The sequence below is a fragment of the Pseudophryne corroboree genome, chromosome 2 (assembly GCF_028390025.1).
Source record: "Pseudophryne corroboree isolate aPseCor3 chromosome 2, aPseCor3.hap2, whole genome shotgun sequence".
Lineage (NCBI taxonomy): Eukaryota > Metazoa > Chordata > Amphibia > Anura > Myobatrachidae > Pseudophryne > Pseudophryne corroboree.
The window spans coordinates 152,131,893-152,141,289 of record NC_086445.1 but is presented as its reverse complement, the minus strand read 5'-3'; positions in this window follow the sequence as shown (position 1 = coordinate 152,141,289).

Below are 9,397 nucleotides of genomic sequence, written 5' to 3'. Positions count from 1 at the left end.
AAAATTGAGGACCATTGTCAGTGAACACTTCCATAGGAACACCAAAGATTGACTTCATGCAATTGATTATGGCTTTACTAGTAGTTGTATGTAGTGTCTTCACCTCAGGGTAGTTAGAGTAATAATCAGTCACAACTATGTATGTTTTCCCATTACAATCAAACAAATCTGCGCCAACTTTCTGGTATGGTCTCTCTGGCACTGCGTGAGGACTCAGTGGCTCAACTTGTTGTTTTGGTCTATACGTAAGACATAATTCACATGTAGCTGTAGTCCGTGCCATGTCTTGGTTCATTCTTGGCCAATACATAACTTCACGCGCTCTCCGCTTACATTTTTCTTCTCCTAAGTGGCCTTCATGTATCTTGCACAGCATAGTTTTTCTTAGTCATGCAGGTATGACAAACCTATTGTCTTTGTAAATAATACCATCGACAACTGTAAGGTCACTGCAGTACATCCAATAATCATGGATAGACAGCGGGCACGCATGTTTTTCTGCTGGCCAACCTTTCAGAATTATATCTTTCAACACTTTCATTGTGTCATCTGTCTCAGTTTCTTTCCTAATCTGTTCTTGTCTTGCAAGAGACACTGGTAGAGAAGCTATGATCAAATTAACATAGGCTTCTATCTCTTCATCCATCAGACTTTTGGAACCTTCACTTTTGTCCACAGCACGAGAAAGTGTATCAGCAATGTACATGTATTTGCTGGGACAGTACAGCAAGTGTACATCATATTCCTGTAGTCTGATAAGCATTCGTTGATATCTCATGGGACAGTTATGCAATGATTTAGTCATGATAGCTACCAATGGCTTGTGGTCAGTTTCCACTGTAAATGTTTGACCATACACAAACTGATGAAATCACTCACATGCATATGTGATCGCTAGAAGTTCTTTTTCTATCTGAGCATACCTTGATTCAGCACTTGTCAGTGCTCTTGATGCATAGCTTACTGGTTGCCATGTATCCTCATGTTCTTGTAACAGCACTGAGCCTAGGCGAAGCATCTGCTGAAATTCTTATTCTTTTCGCAGGATCAAAGAATTTTAGCACTGGTTGCTCTGTAATGATCTGTTTCAAGTTTTGACAACTTTCTTCTTGTTCATGTGACCACATCCACTCGTTATCTTTGTCCAACAACCATCTAAGAGAGGCTGTTCGTTCAGAGAGTTGAGAAATAAACTTTCCTAAGTAAGTAATCATTCCTAGGAATCTTCTGACATCGTCTTTGTTGTTAGGACGTTCCATGTTCACTATGGCTGATATTTTCCTTGGGTCTGGTTTTACACCTTGATCCGAGACCACGTCACCCATAAAGGTAAGTGTATTCATGCCAAATTCACATTTGTCCTTGTTTAGCTTTAGATTCACTTTCTTGACAAGTTCCATTACTTGTCTCAATCTAGAATCATGTTCTTCCTTTGTAGAACCCCAGACAATAATGTCATCCATCATTGTTTCAACACCTGGAATATGTTCAAAAATCATGTGTATCTTTTTGTGATATACTTCTGGAGCAGACAATATTCCATATGGTAGTCGAAGAAATCTGTATCGACCTTCTGGTGTATTAAATGTACAAAGCTTTGAGCTGGCCTCATCTAGCTTCATTTGCCAGAATCCTGAAGATGCGTCCAGTTTACTGAACCATTTTGCTCCCGCAAATTGCGACATGATTTCATCTCTGGTTGGTAGTTTGAAATGTTCTCGTTTAATAGCTTTGTTTAAATCTCTGGGGTCTAGACATATTCGGAGTTGTCCATTTTCTTTTCAACAATTACTAAGGAGCTTACCCATTCAGTAGGCTCATCAACTTTCTGTATCACACCCAAGGCTTCCATGCGATTTAACTCTTGTTTCAGTTTTTCTTTCAGCGCAAACGGCACTTTTCTACAGGGGTGTATCACTGAAGAAACTTGCGTGTCTATATTTATTTTATGCTCTCCAGGCAAACAACCTAGACCTTCAAACAAGTCTCTGTATTCTGTAAACACTGATTTGCAGTCATCTTCTACTTGTGATGTCACCATAAAAACTTTCTTTAGCAAGCTTAGTTTCTCACAGGAACTTAATCCTAGAATCGGTTGCACATTTTTATCCACAATCAGTAGAGATGTTTTAAACTGTTGTCTCTTATATTTCAGCGTCACTAAGCATGTACCTTTCACAGGAATTTCCTCCCCAGTGTACCCTGTAACTTTCACTTTGGCTGGATGAATTTTAGGTTTTACTCTAAAAGTCTTATAGTCTTGAAACGATATTAAATTCACCTGCGCGCCAGTATCAAGCTTAAAGGGAATGACAATCTCGTTCACAGTTAAAGGGACAATCCATTCTTTCTTATCTGCACTGCAAAGTTCAATGCAATCCACAAAGAATTCCTCTGTTTGTTTAACAGCATGCACTTTAGTTGTTTCACTTTTCATTTTACAGCATTTGGCAAAGTGATTTAGTCTACCACATTTCATGCAGGTTTTACCATAAGCAGGGCACATTTTAGGATTGTGAGCATTTCCACATCTACTACAAATTTCCTTATTAGACTGTGGCTTAGACGGCTTCATTCTTGAGAATGGAGGTTTGCTTTGCTCTGTTTTCTGCACTACATGTACAGCACCATCAACTTCCTTGTGTAACGTTTTGGCTTGAAATCTAGTTATTTCTGCAGATCTGCACAGTCACTGCCTTTTCTAGTGTTAGGTCTTGCTCTCTCAGCAATCTCTCTCTGAGTCCATTATCAGGTATTCCACAGACAATACGATCTCTAATCAGTGAATCCTTTAAATCACCAAACTCACAGGTTTTACTGAGTGATTGCAGCTCTGTAACATACTGATCAAATCCATCTCCAGACTTCTGATCACATGTGAAAAACTTATATCTTTCATATGTCACATTTTTCCTTGGCACAAAGTAATCTTCAAACTTTTGCATTATAGAAGACAGCACCATATTCTGCCCCTCATCAAACTGAAAACTATTATAAATGTCCAGCACATCCTCGCCTATCACATGGAGGAAAATGGATGCCTTAGTTTTGTCAGCCTCTGTATCAGCTCCACATGCAGCAAGATATATATTAAACCTTTGCTTAAATCGTTTCCAGTTTTCAGACAAGTTACCAGACATCAGCATGCCGGTTGGAGGAGCCAGTTTATCCATGGTTACTCACTGTTTGAAGAGAAGAGCACATGGCAGGCTTTGCAGACACTGAGTATCACAGCCTTACAGACTGCTGCAGGATTCTTTCACACTCTGAGAGCACTAGCAGTCCAAGTTAAACTTCTTCGGACACCATGTTTTGTTCATATGTTTGTAAATCCAGTCATAAGGATACAGAGACATGTGAGTTCATTACTGTGCTGTTTTATTCCATCACCAACTCCAGGCACACTGCACACTGGACCACCCACTTCCCAGCATCCCCCTGGTACCAGGGACCATCACTGAAGATTCAGGCTTACACATATTATTAAGGGAGTGTCTACAAATATTAAGCATTCTAATACAGTAACATCACACCATCTATGTAGCATTTGTCTCACTTGTCTAATTCTCCATATGACTTTTCTGCTTGCTTGCAGTTTAGTGACTAAACTGTCGTGCATTACTATTATTTCAACCCTCAGTTGTTTGTTCCGAAGATATATTGTTAATCGGTTTAGTGCTGGATTTTATCTCTATACCTTTATCCCAGGTTATTTGATGTGAGGCCGGGAAAGACCTTTGCTTCAGTCTCTCTAATGTCGATAAATGATGTGGTGAGACACAAGCAACATTTCTATACCACTGTATCACATTGTATTACTTCCTTTTATGTTGGGTTCACATTTTCTAATTATTGGACTGATCAGCTGATATATTGGCTGATCTGCCCAATAATTGGATATAGTAACATAGTTAGTAAGGCTGAAAAAAGACAAGTTGTCCATCGAGTTTGACCTTTGTTTTGATCCTATATTGTTATGAATAAACCAAAGTATACCCGTAGTAGCTCAATACAGTCTTTTTAAATGTTACAGTATATCCCTGGATATCTTTATCAGTTAGAAATTTATTCAACCCATTTTTAAACTCAATTACTGAGTCCGCCATTACTACCTTCTCTGGCAAGGTATTCTAGATCCTTACTGCCCTTATTGTGAAGAACCCCCTCCTTCGTTGGGTATTAAATTTTTTCTCTTCTAACATCAGAGGGTGTCCGTGTGTCCTTTGCATGGGTCTCCTAATAAACAAATCGCCTGACAGCTCTATGTATTGTCCCTTTAAGTATTTATATATATTGATAATGTCGCCTCTTAGACGCCTTTTTTCAAGTGTGAATATATTTACTCTGGTAAGCCTCTCCTCGTATTCCAGCATCTCTAACCCCCTTATCAATTTAGTTGCTCATCTATGAACTCATTTGAGCTCTAAGATATCTTTTTATATTGTGGTGCCCAAAATTGTACACAATATTCAAGATGTGGCCGTACCAGTGATTTATATAATGGTACGATTACACTTTCATCCCTTGTCTCAATTCCCCGTTTTATGCAGGCTAAAACCTTATTTGCCTTTGTTGCTGCAATCTGACCTTGTAGACTGTTGTTAAATTTATTTAAATTTATCAATGTCCACCCCCAGATCTTTTTCTAAAACAGTATCTCCTAAAATCTCTCCATTTAATTTGTAGGATGCATGGTTATTTTTAGTTCCGAAGTGCATGACTTTACATTTATCTATATTAAATCTCATTCTCCATTTAGATGCCCAAAGCTCCAGTTTAAATAGGTAATTCTGTAGTGTAAATGCTGATTTATATACAAGACTAAAAGCAACACTTTAAAAAGACATTTCATACACTTTAAATGAAGCCGCTGCGGCCACTATACTTAATCCACAACCTACGTACTTATTACACCATTAGCGTACAGAGTCCCGTACCGTGTACGGACTTTGCGTACAAATGCCGCGCTGGCTGTACAAAGTACACACAGTGTGTACACACCCGAAGATACACCATGAACCCTCAACAGCTATGCATGCGATAGTAATACACTTTAAACCTTAGCAGGGAAAAAGAAACCACGACACCAGATTGTATTTAAACTGCTGGGTTCCGACACCACAACATATTATTACTGAAAGGGGGTTACAATAACAAAGCAATACAATACAAAAGAATAATGGCTACAGTCAATGGTACATACTTGTTTGGATTTCGCTGCGCTACCCAGTCTGGTCCTCGGTCATCTAGATAGATAACTTTTAGAGTCTTGTGTGACCAGGCCTGCAGCTGGCTCCTTTTATACAATCTTCCAAAACTTAACACAATGGATACTGTAATCTCTTTGTCCATTGGACACAGTGATGGTCATTTACAGTACAGGAGAGGTCATAGGTTGGTTTGAATAGGTGGGCGATGTCTGTTCAAGATGCACTTGTGGGTGGTCTCCTCTGGGTTCCCGCCGCATACCTAATGTACAGTAAATACAGTTTATATCTATATTCTGCTCCTGCACATAACTATTCGCAGGAACGTGCGATCTTCTGCAAACCAACACCGGAATATTACCCTTAAAATACCCTACAGCTGGATACCAAACACCACCTTATAACCTTGTTCTGTCCCCTCCTATCCTGTAAAGGTGAATCTCTTTGTTCTGATACCATTTAAACTGTTGTAGCTTGCTGATGTGGTGCAGGGAGACTATGTGTACATTGTGCACTATTTGGATTAAATATGTAATGTGTTTTGATAGCTTTTCCATGTATTCACAAACTCTATTGTAAATACCCATACCACGCGCTAATGCGCAGGACCGCGGGAGCGACCATATGCAAATTGCGAATATGCGCACGCTCGGCAGAACAAGTACACGCACGGAGGCCATCTGTGTGTAGTTTGTATGTGATGTGTGTACTTCAATATTTTTCGACTTCGACAGTCCACCCTTTGGCAGTCACCAATAACTGCCACTACCTAATCAATAAACAGAAAAATATCTATACAATATCTACAGAAGCTTGGATGGTCGGGGGAGAGTTTTAGGTGGGAAATATATGACCTAGTGGGATAGTAAAAGCATGTATGTATGAATCCATGTCTGAGGGGCATGTATCATCGTGCTGTATATGTAATTAGCTTCGAGGTATTGCAAAGTATACATTAAATCCTTCTCATCCCGTATTAAGGGTCTGTAAATGGGCCAACAAACACTACCAAGCTCTTTTCGGCTTCTTGTTCCAACAAATGGGGTGCACATTTAGTTGATGATACATGGAGGGGGAAACATATGTGAGTGCTAGTATATGTGGATATCACCTGTCGACTATGTGTGCCATTAGCTGGAGGTTGCAGAGATGAAGATAAGACACATATATAAAAATACATTCACATAAACATTTTGGGTAGGGATGATGTCTTTTCCGGATGGATGTATCTGGGCAGAGGGGGAGACAAAAGAAAAACGGGTGAAAGAAACAGGCCATGAAATTCATTTGCAATCCTTATCATAACACTGTCTCTATGGATGGGTCATAAATTAAATCTGCTGCTATAACAGCGCCCTCGCTCCTTAGACTCATCAAATTTGTGCCGTTCTTGCGCCGCATTAGAATTTGAACACACCTAAATATCGAACCAATAATTATGACGACTCCCAGGATACAAAGGAGAAACTTTCCCACACTCATAATGACATTTTAAGCCCACTCTCCTAAACCTGAGAACCATTTGCGTGGGTTCAACCATGAGACCCAGCTGGTCAGTTCATTACTGACAGTCGCCAAGGTAAGGTTGTGCTTCCTCCTGAACTCCCACTTCAACTGCAAGATATCGTCCATCTTTTGATTGATAATCTCCGTCAGTGCTGTTTGTAATATAAGTACAGCACTTCACACCATATTGAGTTGCCAGCGTAACACAGTACCCACCTGTCACGGCTGTGACATAATTAAGGACCATTCTGTGCTGAATCAGTTCCTTCTTGTAAGCTTGTAACTCCCTTCCCGTATACCTGAAGGTGTCATCATACATCTCAGTGATATTATCTATCAAGTTCGCTAGCGCATGGATATGCCTATAATTTATAGTTCCTCTGGCAGTACGGGTGATGTCTAAAGCGAGAAGGAACTGAATCCCGGTGGATTCGTGGATCAAATCAGAGGCTGCGTGCTCTGTCCTATCTATGAGGTGTTTCTTGATGATGTGTTCATAGTGAGTATGAGTATAAGGAGCCTGAGCACTGCGGTGAACGTCTTTCATTTTATCATGGGTTATGGTCATGACCTCTGGTAGTACTCTCCCAATATAACACAATCCCTCTGAGCTCGGGGCAAGCCACTTGTACGCCTTCCTCCCACATATGAAATAGGCATCATCTGGGAGAACATAGGGGACAAAATATAACATCACCATATTACAAATTTTCCAAGTAAAGAAACCAATCCCTAGTTCTCCCATCTGCTCAGTACAAGTATCGGGCTGGATGATATGAGCACAATACCCTGACGATACTTTTCCAACCCACATGGTCTTGCTTCCACGAGTATACTTATACCAGAAATACCTACCACTGTTGGCTATTTGGCGTACAAGTTCAGAGTCTATGGGTATCCTATCAGCTCTGTATGAAAAGGTAATTGTCTAGTTATTCCACGTCACTTCCCAATTTCCTGGTTTTCGGTAATTGGAAATATTAAAACACAATAAGGACCTGTCTACATGATACTGGTGGAGCTTCAAACTAGGGGGCCTAGAGATATTGAATTTCTTGTCCACCGGTCTCCCACCCCGCAATTCGAGTACCTCATCTATTGCTAAAGGGTATGGTACTAATCCTGACTTACTCTGTCCTTGAGGTACTTGTGAGCACACCCAGCATTCTGTCTGGTTTAAGACTTTACCCACTAGTGAGTGGTAATCACTCAACGGATGGCGGTCCATGTCGATATTAAGGTTGGACTGACATCTCTGGATGCACCCATCTTCTACTATATTCTCACAATTTCTACAAATACAATCTTCATCAGACAATAACCTCTCACAGTGCCTCCGAGCTCCCTAACTACCAGAGCGCTTACTGATACCAGCCTTTACTAAAGTGATGTGCTGCTCCTGAGATCCTACAAATTCATACTCGCCATCAGAACCCATTCCAGATCTCTGCTCGACCTCTCTGGGACCGTCACCAAAACAAACTGTCCTGATCAAAACTAGAATTACTAACAGAACCCGAAACGCAGTCTCTTGTGATCGATCCATTTCGTTAGGGGAAAGGAGGAAAATAAGAAGGAGAAAAGAAAGGAAAATTCAGGGGGAGGTGAAAAAAGAAAAATGGTGTGACAACCGTTCTAGATCTTGTTACTCTCTGTGTTCAGATGCCCTTCAACAGTCCTGCCTCTCAACTTTCCTGGAACAAACACTCCAGTGATACGAGATTCTCTATACTCTGCCCTTTGTCACGAGTTCTCTCCGGGTCAGCGACCTTCTTGCAGTGGGACGAGTGGACCCAAGTCTCTCTTTCGGCGACCTTCAGTGCTGTCGTGCTGGTTAACAAGACTTGGTATGGTCCTTCCCACCTGTCTATGAGGCAACCTGAGTGTAAGAAATTTTGAATCATCACATAATCCCCAGGCTCAATGTCATGACAATTACTGTTCGGTAGGTCAGGGATCACCAGCTTTAAATTTCTTTGTTGATTTCTCAGCTGCTGGCTCATCCCAACCAAATATTTCACAGTCACTTCATTATTACATTTCAAATTATCCTGGGGGTCTATCATTACATGAGGTTGTCGACCAAAAATAATTTCAAAGGGTGATAAGTTAATGGGAGACCTGGGAGTGGTTCTGATGCTGTACAACACTAGTGGCAAAGCTTCTGGCCACAGCAATCCAGTCTCAGCCATTAATTTGCTCAGCTTGTTCTTAATAGTGCTGTTCACTCTCTCTACCTTTGCACTTGCCTGTAGACGGTACGGAGTATGCAGCTTGCTATTAATTCCCATCAGTTTGCACATGACCTGAAAGACTTCACCTGTAAAATGGGTACCCCTGTCACTTTCGATTATTCTAGGGATACCATATCTACACACAAATTCCTGCACAATTTTCTTTGCAGTGAACGTAGCAGTATTTGTTGCAGCAGTGAAAGCTTCTACCCAGTTGGAAAATACATCAATACAAACTAACACATATTTCAAATTCCTACAGGGTGGTAACTGTATGAAGTCGATTTGTATTACCTGAAAAGGTCCGTCTGTAGGAGGGATATGGGATGGCTCTGTTGGTATTGTCTTTCCAATATTCTTCCTCAAGCAAGTAAAGCATGTCATTGCTCTCTTACGTGCATGAGAAGAGTATCCTGGCGCACACCAGTAGGCTCTTACCAATTTTCACAT